We start from the raw sequence: 15,992 nt of genomic DNA on the forward strand, positions 1-15,992 counted from the left end.
TAGATCTCTGTTTATTTTTGTCCTTCGAAGGAGCCGCCCATGAATGTTCCAGTCCTTGCATGAGTCAGAGACTTGTTCCCCAAGAGCCTTTGCAAAATGCCTCCATTCCACCCTCCCCTCCTTCCTTCCCCTCCCCCACTGCCTGGCCTCCATCTGAGAGGTCAGTGCTCACCAAGGCTGTGAGTGAATTAGGGGCTGGGCTGGGTCTCCTTCTCTGACGCCAGCACCCAGAGCCATGGGGGTCGGGAAGTGAACTGGGTACTTAGTTATGCGAATATGTAGCCAAAAGTAACCTTCAAACCACTGAAGAAAAGACTAGATCATTTTAAAAACATTGCCGCAGTGTCAATGCCAGCTAGGACTAGGACTAGGACTTAGAGGGGAAAATATTAGCTCCTTAGTTCACTGCATCTATAAATACAGACAGGCCAAAGATTTTACATAAATATTTTAAATAAAAAATTAATCTAAAAATAGGAAAAAATATGGAGTTCCCATTGTGGTACAATGGAAAAGAATCTGACTAGTATCCATGAGGATACAGGTTTGATCCCTGGCCTCGCTCAGTGGTCTGGGGATCCGGTGTTGCCGTGAGCCATGGTGTAGGTTGCAGACGTGGCTCAGATCTGATGTTGTTGTGGCTGTGGTATAGGCCAGTGGGTATAGCTCAGATTCAATCCCTAGCCTGGGAACATCCATATGATGTGGGTGTGGCCCTAAAAAGACAAAAAAAAAAAAAAAAAGGAAAAAATGATGACAAATAAATAGTGTTAAATACAAACAATTGGAAACTTCTGTCTGGCAAATTTTTAAAACCACATATAAGTTTGAAAGAAAAGTGACAAACTGATCCAAGTAATAAGGATAATGTGAGGCACGGAGTTCCCGTCGTGGCGCAGTGGTTAACGAATCCGACTAGGAACCATGAGGTTGTGGGTTCGGTCCCTGCCCTTGCTCAGTGGGTTAACGATCCGGCGTTGCCATGAGCTGTGGTGTAGGTTGCAGACGCGGCTCGGATCCTGCGTTGCTGTGGCTCTGGCGTCGGCCAGGGGCTACAGCTCCAATTCGACCCCTAGCCTGGGAACCTCCATATGCCATGGGAGCAGCCCAAAGGAATAGCAAAAAGACAAAAAAAAAAAAAAAAGAAAGAAAAAAAAGATAATGTGAGACAAAGGGTGACCATCCATAATATTAAAAGAGCTCATACAAATCAAGAAGAATTGAAACTTCAGTAGGAAAAAAAAGGGCAAAAGTCAAAAACAGGTAGTAACAATGCAAATAGTCAAGACACAAATGAAAAAATGTTCAACTTCACTAATATTCAAAGAGGCATATTGATACAATAATGAGATCATTTTCATCTGTCAGACTGACAAAGACTTCTAGTTGCTCAAACCCACAAAGTGACAAGGTTGGGAGAAACATGTACTTCATACTTTTTCTGTGGGCTTGCAAAACAGAACGAAGATCCACTCTCTCATGAGTCTCCCTTGCCTCCTCTCTCCCATCTTAAACAGCTCTCCCTAGAATTCACCTCCCATTCCATCCATGGCCCTGTCTCTCGTCTCTTCACACCAGATTTATTGAAAGAGCATCTTATACACATGGCCTCCAATCCCTCTCCTCCCATTCACTTCTTCCCGCTCCATAGTAACTGCTCTCATCAGGGTTACAAATGACCTCCTTGTGGCAAAAGGCAGAGGATGCCGGTCCTTGTCTCTCTTGCCTCTCAGCAGCATTTGACTCTGCAGATTAACTTCTCCCTGGATTTTCAAGATATCTAATTCTTTGGGTTTTGCTCCTTGCTCTCCGGTCACACCCCTTCAGGATCTTTTTTCATCCCTTAAATGCTGCTGTCCTCAGTGTCCCTCACTCTCCACCAGTGCTCTCTCATCCACTTCCACACCTCTAATTATGATGCTAAGGTGCATGACTCCTGCATAAACAGCCCAGATTTCTCTGCTGAACTCCAGACCTAAACAGTCATTTGCTTATTGCACTCACTCAAATCTGTCACTTTGGCCAATTTAATAAACTTCCCTTAACCCACTTTCTTGGGTATGTAATGAAAATGAGATACCTACTTCTTGTATCCTTAAATTTTTTTTTTTTATTTTGAAATCATTATTCCTTCACAGAAAGTTGCCAAGACTGTACAGAGAGGTCCCTTGTGTCCTTCATCCAGTTTCTCCCAATGGTTACATTTTACATAACTGTAGTCCAATGTTAAAATCAGGAAATTGACATTGGAACAATGTGTATGCTTCTACACCACTTTATTATCTGTGTAGGCTGGTGGAACCACCAGAGCAATCAAGATACAGAACTATCCCATCACCACAAAGACTTCCCTCGTTTGCATCTCTTTTCACATGTTTCTTTCTTTTTAAAATTCTCATCAGGTCCTTGAGAGAACGGACCTTTATGTTATTTGGTTTTGTGTTTTCAAAACTGCACCTTGCTCTTAGAAATCACTGCTAAATGTTTGTGAGAGCAAGAGTGGAAATACGGAAAGGGGTTTCCATCCATGGAGGCCAGCAACAGCTACCTGGGATCCAGGACAGACTATGACAATGCTAAGCTCCAAGCCCATGGCCAGGGACCTGAGGACAGAGGCCTCTTCCTCAGACTTATCTCCTGTTTGAATAAGATGTTGGCAGATGCAGGAAGAGTCAGAGTAGTGAGACATCTCACATTAATTTCAATAATCACAGCTCTGTCTATAGAAAGGAAGAAGGACTTTTTCAATCCAGTACCTTTTTTGGGACTCTCTCACATCACACCACATGGCCAGTTACCCACTCCTCCTATCCGATGTCCCTGCTCTGCCTCACATTGCCAACACATCCTGTGCTTGCTGGAAGAGCCAGGGGGGCTATCCTGACCTTGGCTTGTCTTCTCCTTGGCTAGCATATGTGGTAACATTCTTCTCAAGGCTCCATGAAAGTGTTGAGTCCAAGGGCATGATTTCAAAATTTTGCTTAATAGTAATTGCTCTTGGTAGATAAGTAATATTTTGGTTGCTCAGCAATTATGATAGTCAATAGGGGAACCCTAAAACTGGGAAGAGATGGAACACATAGAAGAAAACAGCCGAAGAAACTGCATTGACAATTACGCATAAGTTCATGGCTATAAATGCCCCATATGGACCACGTGTGTGTGTGTGTGTGTGTGTGTGTGTGTGTGTGCGCGCGCCTGCTATCACCAAATTACTGTTCCCAATAGAAGGAAAAATAAGGAAATATTTATCCAACATGATCTATGTTATCAGAATAGGTTTTAACCAGAGCAAAAGTCAATTTGTGTTGCCTTAAATAGCATGGTTAAAGTCTCTGAAATGAGAAACATTAGCTTGGAATCTTTGTGTCAGCAATGAGCAATTTGTGTTGTCTAGTCTGCAAGTCCCAAAGGGCAATTATTTGATTTCCAAGATTTAGACTCATTTATCAGTGGTAGTTTATAAACTTGGTTAAAGCAATTTGTGAGCTAATGTCATGCTTCCAGCAGGGTGGTTTGGAAATGGTCCATCTGGGAATTCATTTTCAATGGAAAAAGTGAGAGACATGAAATTAAGGTAGTACCTGGGCCCCTTCATTTGGGAAAATTAGGGCTTTTGGAAGTACAGTGTATCCTGTACACGAAGTGGAAGACCTATTGATCTCATGTCAGAGCGTGTTTGGTTTTAAAGATGTATGTTCACAGAGAGCACACACGGGGTGCATATGGTTAGAAGGACAGGGATCTTGTTTTATTCACGGCATCTCCCCAGTGTTCAGAATAGCGCTCGGTGGATGGTGGGCTCTCATTTTTGTTGAATGAATGGTCAATACTTACACCGCATGCAAGGGATAAAGAACAAATCAATAGCTGTTCAATTAATCAACAAAGCCAGGGCACTCTGGGTAACCATGTCACAACTCAGACTTAGCTACAAAGTCTGTTGGGTCACAGCAAAATGAAAGACTTGAGAGAGAAACAAGGAAGCAGAAGAATAAGGATAGAGGGGAGGACAACCAAACATCTCTGGAAACCATCCTTGGTTCAGGGCCAGCTTGGTTTGGGATTGGGCAAGTCAGTCCAATCTAGAAGGTAGGGCATGACAGAGTGGGTCCAGTGACAGGCTGAAATCAAAGTCAGGTGGAGGGAGAATAGTCCAGGCCTAGCAGAACCCAGTCAGTAGTTGAAGATATCAGAGAAAGGATTTGTTGGGTAGGAGAGGGAACCAGAAAGAGCTAAGAAGGGTGAAGAACTGGAGTGCAGGACAGTGGAATGGAGATCAAAGCCAGACTTATTGGGCTCACCTGGCAGATGACTGGGGAAGGCTGATATCTGGTGGGTCCACATGGATGCCCAAGGCATCCAGCTTTCCATCTCATTTTTTCCAAGTCTTCTAAAAGTTCACCAGCTGATGGGCAAGAGCTCATATCGTAGGCAGGGCTTTGCCTACAAGTAAAGGGAATCAGATCAGCCCCTCACTGTGTGTGTCCATGGTATTCTTAATATGTTTCCCAGTAATACTCATCACACTTGCAGGGACTTCAATGACTTGTGTTTCTTACTGGTGCAAGGGGCTATCTATATATCTATTTATGTATATCTATATAGATCTATATTTATATATATTTTTATGGTTGCACTCATGGTGTATGGAAGTTCCCAGGCCAGGAACTGAATCCCAGCTGCAGCTGCGACCTATGTTGCAGCTGCATTAACACCCAACCCTTTAACTCACTGTGGTGGGCCAGGAATCAAACTCACACCTCCACAGCAACCCAAGCCACCAGTCTGATTCTTAACCCACTGCATCAAAGCAGGAACTCCCAAGGGGCTATTTTATTTGTACTATTGCATATGCACAGCACCTGTACTTGGCACATAGTAGGTAGGCACATAATATGAATGAAAGAAAGAAGCAGGGCTTCCCCATGGGAGAGGCTTGAGAAAGCAGGGGTGGACTCTGAAACTGAACAGGATTACATCTCAGTAGGATTCCTCCATCTCTTGTGCCCTTGCGATGATCAGACTGGCTTTGAGGGGAAGGAGGGAGACTGGCCATGGTCAGCCTTGCAGAGTAAATCTCAACAAGGCAGCCTGGCCACATTGCCATTTGTTTCCTGAGCAGTCCCAGATTTTCTGTTGCAATTATATACTTGGCCCTTTGAAGAATGTATTTTCATACCAGCATTTTCTTCTGCATGAAAGAAGAGAGCTAGTAAGACAGTGTGAGGCGCAAGGAGAGGAAAGATGAGGAGTCCAGAGAGGAAAGAGAGAAAGGAAATTAAGAAATTAAAATTTCCCATTACTGGAGTTCCTGCTGTGGCAGAGTAGATTAAGAATCCAACTGCAGTGGCTCAGGTTACTGTGGAGGCACAGGTTCAACCCCTGGCCCGGCACAGAGGATTAAGGATGTGGCATTGCCACCACTGTGGCATAGGTCATGGCTGTAGCTTGGATTCAATCCCTAACTGAGGAACTTTCATATGTTATGGGTGTAGCCATAAAAAAAAAGATATCCCATTACTTCTTGGACCACAAGTGGATCAGGGTTGCAGGTTGCTCCCCTCACAGTTATTGCCCCTATCCTGCCTACTTCTGACTTCCAATTTCCTACAACATGGCTGAGGCAACAAACTATAGCCTCCAGAAAGTCACTGCAGAGAGAGAGGGAGCCCTGCCCACAACATCCCAACACTGCTGCCATCTTTGTTCTGAGCACCAGACTTTTGCTATATGCACTAAGGTTCCACATTCCTGTGGCTGTTGACCTTTCTGGGCTTTTTTTCTTTGTAGCATGAGCCTCTCAATCAGGGACAGAGTTAGAAGGTCATACACTCTAGAATGCCTCTGAAACCAAAGCTAATAAATAGCTGAAAAATAGGTGAGTGGTGGAAAAGAAAGACTCTATGTGTGTCTCTATATGTGTGTGATGTTAAACTAATGGGAAAATCATTGCAAATGGAATTCCAACAGGAGAAAATCCCATCTAACAGGAAATTGTAAACAATTCTAAGAAATAGCAAAGAACATACACTGTTTGCAGAAAAACTGAGGGATGACATCATGGCCTCTAAAAAGACTTGGTATCTGAAAAAAAATAAACTGAAGCAGAGAAATGATGGGAGCCTATCTGGAATGTGGGAATCTTTGTCCCATATTTTCATAGCAAGTTAAAAAAAAAAAGGATTTCAAGCTTTATTCTAAGAGGGTAAAGGGAAAAACAAACAAACCAAGTGGCTTGGAACTAGCAGAAGTAATTTCCAGAGAGAGAGAGAGAGAGAGACTAACATATATGGGAAGAGCAAGAATATCAGGATCTGGTTCAGATGTACGGGTCTCTTAGAAAGGAAAGGATTTTGACTTTTTCTTATAACACCTTCATCTGGTCAAGTTAGTGTTCACTTGGCCCAGACAGGAAGCAAAGCAGTTAGAGCTTTCTGTGAGATTCACTCAGTGATAAAGGTGATCTTGGAGTCACACCCAGGACCTGTTACCAGGAAGTAGGATGCTAGAGACTTGGGCACAGAGCAGAAGAGACAAGTATCGATGGATTGAAGTCAGTGTTAAGAACTACCTAAATACTGTCATTGCCCTCATGGCATGCTTTATTGATTTGGGGTCATGCTTTCCCCCCAAATGACAAGAGTAACTGTCATTTGGGGAGAAGGCATGGCAAGCATAATTCAATACAGAAATATCTAACTATTGTGCAAAGAGGGTAGGAACCACATAAAGCTATACAGATTACTGGGGGAACACGACAAGCACAGAAACAGCAAAGTTCACACAATCCCCCAAGTTTTTTTATGCCAGGAAAGCATGTTTAGGTTGAGACTAGACAGAGCTATTCACCAGAGCCCTGCCATACAATGCTCTGAAAACTTTCTGATCAAACTCTCAGAAAGGGGAGCTGTCCCTTATCTCTAAAGGAGAAATAATAATAGTACCTATCTCATAAAGCTACTAGGAAGATTAAAATAATTAATACTTGAAATGCATGTAGAACACTACCTAGTACATAGGCATGTATCAAGGGCCAACCACCAATCAAAGGCTGTTTTAGATGCTAAAAATACAGTGGTGAACATGGAGCTTCCATTCCATTGGAGTGACAGAAAATAAACCAATAAATAACACTGTATATAATACAGGGTCATGTAATAATAAGCACTCTAAAGAAAGTGATGAGAATGCTTTTTCACATAGGGTAGTAAAGAAAGGCTTCTATGAGGAGATGGTATTAGACAAAGATCTGAATAGAGCAAGGGCAAAAATTGTGAGGGAATTTAGGGGGAAGAGTATTCTGGACAAAGGAAGTGGCATATGCCAAGGTCCTGAGGCAGGCACATGCTTGGGAAGTTCCCAAGAGAGTGGGGAGGCCAGTGTGGCTCAAGAGGTATGAGTAGGGAAAAAGGGTAGGAAGTAAGATCAGAGACACAGGCATGGGCCAGATCTCACAGAGTCTTGTCAGAGTGATTAGGACTTTGTATTTTGTTTAAGATTAGTCCGAAGCCACTGGAGAGGGTTGAACAGTGAAGTGATGTAATCTGACTTATCTGGAGAAGGATTGTGAGGGTGAGAATGGAAAGCGAGGAGTTGTTAGGAGGCAGTACTCCAGGTATGACATGACGGTGCCTCAGACTGGGGGGTCTGTACAGGTAGTGAGAAGCTGTATTTGAAGGGAGAAGTTATGAGTGATCAGGCCTGTTGTCAAATTGGACACAAGGTGTGAGAGAAAGAGGAAGCAGGCAAGTATTTGCGCTGAAGCAATTTGAGAGAGTAGTGTCGCCATTCACAGACAACATTCAGGAAGGAGACGCTGGGGGAGGGCAGGTGTTGAAAAGTTTGATGTGGATTGGTTTAAAAGAAGATGTGATATACATATATATCAATATGTATATATACATGCATATGTTCACACAGACTCACACATGCAAGTCATATTACTCAGCCATAAAAAAGAATGAGAGAATGCCATTTAAAGCAACATGGATAGACAGACAGAGGAAGACAACTAGCATATGTGATCACTCATATGTTGAATATAAAAAAATAACACAGGAGTTCCCACTATGGCATAGAGGGTTAAGAGTCTGACTTCACTGGCTTTGGTCTCTGTGGAGGCATGGGTTCCATCCCTGACCCAGCACAATGAGTTAAAGAACCTGGTGTTGCCACGGCTGCAGCATAGGTTGCAGCTGTGGCTCAAATTAAATCCCTGGCCTGGGAACTTCATATTCTGTGGGTGTGGCCATTAAAAAAATGTTTTTAAGAAAAAATAATACAAATGAAATTATCTACAAAACAGAAACAGACTCACAGACATAGAAAACAAACTTACGGTTTTCAAGGAGGAAAGGCAGGGGGTGCAGGATAAATTAGTAGTATGGAATTAACATATACAAACTACAGATTTATAAATAGATAAGCAACAAGGACCTTTGTATAGCACGTGGAACTATATTCAATATCTCATAATAATGTATAATGGAAAAGAATCTGAAATATATATAAATATGATTATGTATATAACCATATAATATACATATAACTGAATTACTTTTGCTGTACATCTGAAACTAATGCAATATTGTATTGTAAATTGACTATATTTCAGTTTAAAAAAATTTGTCTTTGTTAATTTTGAAATACAAATTATACACCCAAATCCAGTAGGCAGTAATAATGAGATTTTTTTTTTCCTTTTTTTCTTTTTTCTTGTTAAGGCTGCCTCTAAAGCATATGGAAGTTCCCAGGCTAGGGGTCAAATCAGAGCTGCAGCTGCCGGCCTACACCACAGCCACAGCAATGCAGGATCCAAGCAAATTCTGCGACCTGCACCGCAGCCTTTGGCAATGCTGGTTCCTTAAGCCACTGAGTGAAGCCAGGTATCAAACCTTCTTCCTCATGGATACTAGTCAGGTTCTTAAACTGCTGAGCCATGACAGAAACTCCCTGCAATGAGATTTTATAGAACATAAAATCGTGACTGCAGCGATTGTTTCTGAGACAGGTTTGAGACCCATGTGTGGAGAGCAGCAGGATAGAAGAATTAGGAGCCACCTTGCAGGGAGGAGGACAGAGGGGACATGGTGGCTAGCAGCTCAGAGGCCCTAGTGGAGTGGTGTGGGGGACAGCCTTAGCCAGGCAATGGCGGAGGTGTTTGGGCAGTAGGGGGAAAGGGTTTCTCAACTGGGTCCAAATAGCTCCAGAGTCACACTTGTTTTCTCCCTGTCTATGGATTCTGAGACCAAGAGTGTGAGATCAAGATAAATCACTTAATATTTCTGAGCCTCTTGTTTTTTCTTTTTTCTTTTTTTTTTTTTTTTCTCTTTTTAGGGCTACACCTGCAGCATACAGAAGTTCCTAGGCTAGGGGTCAAATCAAAGCTGCAGCTGCTGGCCTGTACCACAGCTGCAGCAATGCCAGATCTAAGCTTCATCTGTGACCTACTCTGCTGCTTGCAGCAACACCAGATCCTCAACCCACTGATGGAGGCCTGGAATCAAACCTGCATTCTCATGGATACAATGTTGGGTTCTCCACCCACTGAGCCACTACAGGAACTCCTAAGCCTCTTGTTTTTATCTGTAAAGTAAGGAAAACAGTCAAATAATGCTAATGAAAACTAATAACTATTGAATATTTTTCTATATGTTGGGCCCTGTACTAATTATTTTGCAAGCATTGTCTCATTTAAAGGTCGCAATAATCCAGAAGACAAATGTCATTTTACAGACAAGGAAACTGAGATTTGGAGAGGTCAAGGAACTTGCCCAGGGTCACATAGCTTGCATGTGGCTAAAAGAGAAGAGACCAGGATTGAAATCCTGATGGTATGACTCTAGAACCTGCTAAACTGCTCCAGTTCTCATGCCCTGTTAGCACAGGATTAAAATGCCACCTCACAGACATGTTATATATGACAAAGCACTAAGAAGCATGGCCATGTTCAGGTTGTTGCTGATGATTGTAGGAGCTGGCCAACATCAAATGGTGTAGTGGGCTAAACAGTGCCCCTCTGTTCCCACTGCCCACCCCCCATGGACATCAGGATGTCCATGTCCTAACATCTGGAACCTATGACCTCTATATTATATGGCAAAGGGATTCTGCAGACGTGATTAGATTGGGGATCTTGAGATAAAGAGATGGCCCTGGATGATCCAAGTGGACCCAGCATAACCACAAGGTTCTTCTTTTTTTTTTTTTTTTGCCTTTTTAGGGCCATAGCCATGGAATATGAAATTTCCCAGGCTAGGGGTCAAATTGGAGCTGTAGCTACTGGCCTACACCACAGCCACAGCAATGCAGGATCCAAGTCACATCTGCAACCTACACCACAGTTTATGGCAGTGCTGGATCCCCAACCCATTGATCAGGACCAGGGATCAAACCTGCATCCTCATAGATACTACTGGTCAAATTTGTTTCCACTGTACCACAATGGGAACTCCCACAAGGGTTATTCTAAGAGAGGAGGTGATATGAAGATGAGGGTAGAGGAAGACTAAGATTTAAAGATGCTATCTATGCTGCTGGCTTTGAAGATGGAGGAAACATCCATAAGCCAAGAAACGCAAGAAATAACAGTTGTAGTAGCTGGAAAAGGCAGGGAAACAGATTTCCCCCAAGACCCTCCAGAAGCAAACAACCCTGCTGACACCTTGGCTGAGCCCCATGAAACAGTTTTGGACTTCTGGCCTCTAGAACTATAAATCTATGTCATTTTTAAGCTGTCAAGTGTGTGAATTTGTCACAGCAGCAATAGGAAATTGATACGACAGGGTGGTGTTGGCATGGCCCCTGCTGGCGAGGATCCGAGGGTGATGGAGAATTGGTGAGGTAGTCAAAGTCCCTGGACATCTTCAAAGGTAGGACAGTCTGTGAGAAAAGGCTAAGAAGTAGCCTCAGGCTTGGGATGGATATAATTTCTAAGTAGCTCATGGAAGGCTGTGCTTCCAAAAAGGTCAAAAACTGGTTTCCCACTATGAAAAGGTGTATTGAATCAAAGCAACTTGGTCTGGGCTGACCAGGCTTCCTTCAGGGTCAAGGACTGACGCACCTGCACCAGGTGAGATTGGGTTCCCGGCCTTGGAGGTAAGGAATGGGACCTTGGCTCAGCACCCAGCACAGTGCTTTGCTGTGCTACTTGTCCTGTGTTACTGGGGCACCAGTAAAATTTGTCCCTTGTTTTCTCCTAGACAGTGTGACTCAGAAACAAGAAACACACAGGTATATTCACCCATATGTGTGTGTATGTGTATGTGTGTATATATATATATATATCTCAGAATTGGAGCTAACTGCTTTCTCATTCTAGACTTCTGAATAAACACCGGAAAATTTTTTCTACCCAAACTTAAAGAATTAAGGAAAGGAATCATGCAGAGGCAGTGGTTCTGATCCTAAGGAAATTCATGCCATTTTTCATACATATCCAAACTTATGAACATTTCACCCATAGAAATAAAAAATATTGGCATCAGCAAAAACAAGTTAACACTGTACCTGATTTATTGCTGGCTCTGGGTAACTGCAAAGATATGCCATAATAATGTCATTTTAATCAACCATTGTGTAACTAATTGAAATACTAATACACTACCATTTTTAACAGAACTATCTAAATTTCCTAAAGCTGTCCCCTGTAAAGGCTCCTTGCCAAAAAAGTGGGAGTATTGCTGATTTTTCTCCCCAAGGAAAGCATCATTCAAAGAATGACATTACATCACTTCAGAACTTTTTAGAGAGCTTCAAATACCCTTGGTTTGAGTGACATTGAGTTAGAACTTATTAGGTTTTGGCACGCAATCATTAGAATCCACAAATTCAACACCAGACATATCATTTGTATTATTAATTTTTTCCTGATTATTATTTTTTAAATAGCTGTACCTGCAGCATACAGATGTTCCTGGGCCAGGGGTCAAACCAGAACTGCAGCTGTGGTCTATACTCAGTTTGCGGCAATGCCGGATCCTTAACCCACTGAGTAAGGCCAGCTATTGGATCTGCATCCTCACAGAGACAATGTTGGGTGCCCACTAAGCCACAATGGGGACCCCAATTTTTCCCTGAGAATTAAATACTGTGCATGTCAGAGTTCCCACTCTGGTGCAGTGGAATCAGCAACAACTCTGTTGTGCTAGGATGCATGTTCGCTCCCCTGCCCAGCACAGTGGGTAAGGGATTCAGTGTTGCCACAGCTGCAGCATAGGTCACAGCTCAAATCTGATCCCTGGCCTGGAACTCCATAGGCAGCGAGGGTGTCCAAAAACAAAAACAAAAACAAAAACAATCTAACAATGCCATTGTGGAAAATTTAGGAATACAGGAAAACGTGCAATAGGAAAATACAAATAAGCCATAATAGAACTGCATGGATATAGAACTATTAACGTCTTACTACACTTTTTTTTTTTTTCGTCTTTTGTCTTTTTTAGGGCCGCACCTGCGGCATGTGGAGGTTCCCAGGCTAGGGGTCTAACTGGAGCTGTTGCTGCTGGCCTTTGCCAGAGCCACAGTAATGCCAGATCCGAGCCACATCTGCAACCTACACCACAGCTCATGGCAACACCGGATCCTTAACCCACCGAGCAAGGCCAGGGATAGAACCCGCAATCTCATGGTTCCTAGTCGGATTCATTTCCACTGCGCCTTACTATACTTTTTAACTGAACATAGATGACAGCATCTTACTATGTTTTTAAATGCATTTATTTTCATACAATTTTTAAATGTTTATATACTCATCTGTGGGTGTTTTCTTTTTACAAAATTCAGAACATACTGAAAAACTACAATCAATTTTTTTATTGTCACAAACATTCTCCCAAATCATTAAATATTCTTGAAAATAATCTAAGTTGTGTCATATGGATTTACCATAATACTTAGTGATTTTACATTATTGGATTTTAGATTGTTTTTACAAGATTCAGTAACAAGTCTTATACTTAAATGTGAAAACTTTTAATCATTTCACTAGCTAAGTTCTTAGAATTACTGGGTTAGAGGACAATAATTTTAAAGATTCTGGTACAGAAACGTAATAACAGTGTACCTCTCCACCGAACTTACACTTATCCTGAGTATTATCTTGTTTAAATTAAAAACTTGGGGAGTTCCCGTCGTGGCGCAGTGGTTAACGAATCCGACTAGGAACCATGAGGTTGCGGGTTCGGTCCCTGCCCTTGCTCAGTGAGTGGGTTAACGATCCGGCGTTGCCGTGAGCTGTGGTGTAGGTTGCAGACGCGGCTCGGATCCCGAGTTGCTGTGGCTCTGGTGTAGGCCGGTGGCTGCAGCTCTGATTCAACCCCTAGCTTGGGAACCTCCATATGCCGCGGGAGCGGCCCAAGAAATAGCAACAACAACAACAACAACAACAACAAAGACAAAAGACAAAAAATAAATAAATAAATAAAAACTTGAGTTGAGAACAAACAGAAGAACTTCAATACAATAGTCATAAACACGCACATGTCCAATCTTAGGTAAATTTACCTTTTCTGACCAGACAAGTGAAATTTCTCCTATGGAGTTTCTAGGAAAGTTTCACATTTACAGGTAGTTTTTAAAAAGCAGTGTTTCTGGTGTGTGTGTGTTTCCAGTGAGCACCTGTAACTTTTTTTCCTTTTATACTTTTTGTCTTTTTAGGGCCGCACCCAGAGCATATGGAAGTTCCCAGGCTAGGGGTTGAATCAGAGTCGTTGCTGCCGACCTACACCACAGCTCATGGCAATGCCAGATCCTTAACTCACTGAGTGAGGCCAGGGACTGAACCCACAACCTCTGGATCCTAGTAGGATTTGTTTCTACTGTGCCACAATGGAAACGCCCCAAGAAGATTTTTAACAGAAAAAAACAATGCAGCCAGCATAGTCCTGTCTTAGATAGGGCTGCTTGAGTTTCTTTGCTCAAAATGGAAGGGTAAATGATTTTTTCCTTTTAAAAATGTGTTTAAGGAGTTCCTGTCGTGGCGCAGTGGTTAACAAATCCGACTAGGAACCATGAGGTTGAGGGTTCGGTCCCTGCCCTTGCTCAGTGGGTTAAGGATCTGGCGTTGCCGTGAGCTGTGGTGTAGGTTGCAGACGCGGCTCGGATCCCGCGTTGCTGTGGCTCTGGCGTAGGCCGGTGGCTACAGCTCCGATTCAACCCCTAGCCTGGGAATCTCCATATGCCGCGGGAGCGGCCCAAGAAATAGCAACAACAACAACAACAACAGATAAAAAGACAAAAATAAAAAAATAAAATAAATAAAAATAAAAATGTGTTTAAAAAAAAAAATCCCAGAGCATTCCTTTGACTCTACACCTGCCCACATCTCTTCTACCATTTCTCCTCTTCTCTACCCATTTTGAAAGTCATCTACAGTTGCTGGAAACATTCACTTCTTCAACCTTCCCTTTGGTTCACAGTTGCATCATAGCTCTGTCCCAACCATTCCACTAAAAACGTTTTGCAAGGGCGATCAGTGACCTTCAATTGAGAAATCCTTCCGTTGCTTTTTGGTCCTTATTTCAGTGGATCTGTCTGTTGAATGTAATGCTGGAGAACTGCTTCTTCCCTCTTGAAATTCTCAACCCTCGGCTTTGGTGATACCACACTTTCCTGAACGCTCCTCAAGCCTTTCTAACCTTTTCTTCTTGGCCACCTTCCTAAGCTCCTCTTCCACAGCCCACTCCATAAATCTTGATATTCTTCCATTTTTCCACAGCTCTCTTCTCTTTTTGTTCTGTGTATCCTCTCTGGCAGAGCTCACACACTCTCATGGTTGTGACAGCTACCCAAATGCCAAGTCTCCCAAACCCGCACCTCCACCTAAGCCCTCAGACACACGAATCTGTCTGTTCAACATACCTATTGGAATCTACCACCACAGACACTACAAGGTAATGCATCCCAGATTCTCTTGCTCTTTGCATGCTTCTCCACCATTCTCTGTTGATGACATGCTTAAGGATCCAAGCTAGAAACTTGAGAAGCATCTCAGGATCCTCATTGGATAATAAGCTACAACATGTCAAGCCATCCATGGTTCAATCCAAACACACAATCATATTCCAAGAAACATGAATCTGACAACACCACATAATGGTAAAGCAACTCAGAGTTTTCTCGAAGAACATCAATTGAAGAGAATTCATACATGGTCAAGCTTCTTTTTTTAATAAATTTCATTTACATAGTTTTATTGCTCAATGAATTTATTACATTTATAGTTGTACAATGATCATCACAATCCAATTTTATAGGATTTCCATCCCACACCCCAGTGCACCCCCTGACCCCCCAACCTGTCTCCTTTGGAAAACTTGTTTTTCAAAGTCTGTGAGTCAGTATATGTTCTGCAAAGAAGTTCAGTCTATCCTTTTTTCAGATTCCACATATCAGTGATACAATTTGATGTTGGTGTCTCATCATCTGACTGACTTCACTTAGCATGATAATTTCATTTCTTTTTTTTTCTTTCTTTTTTTTTTTACTAGCCTGGCTTGAAAATTTTATTTATTTTTTCTTTTTCTTTTTTTTATTACTCATATGAATTTATCACATCTGTAGTTGTATACTGATCATCACAATCCAATTTCACAGGATTTCCATCCCACAACCCAAGCACATCCCCCCACCCCCCAAACTGTCTCCTCCGGAGACCATAAGTTTTTCAATGTCTCTGAGTCAGTATGTGTTCTGCAAAGAAGTTCCGTCTGTCCTTTTTTCAGATTCCACATGTCAGTGAAAGCATTTGATGTTGGTGTCTCATTGTATGGCTGACTTCACTTAGCATGATAATTTCTAGGTCCATCCATGTTGCTAAAAATGTTGGTACTTCGTTCCTTTTAATGGCTGAGTAATATTCCACTGTGTATATGTGCCACATCTTCTTGATCCACTACTCTGTAGATGGACATTTAGGTTGTTTCCATGTCTTGGCTATTGAAAAGAGTGCTGCAATGAACATTGGAGTACACGTGTCTTTTTGAGTCGTG

This window comes from Phacochoerus africanus, chromosome 7, assembly GCF_016906955.1.
Source record: "Phacochoerus africanus isolate WHEZ1 chromosome 7, ROS_Pafr_v1, whole genome shotgun sequence".
NCBI lineage: Eukaryota > Metazoa > Chordata > Mammalia > Artiodactyla > Suidae > Phacochoerus > Phacochoerus africanus.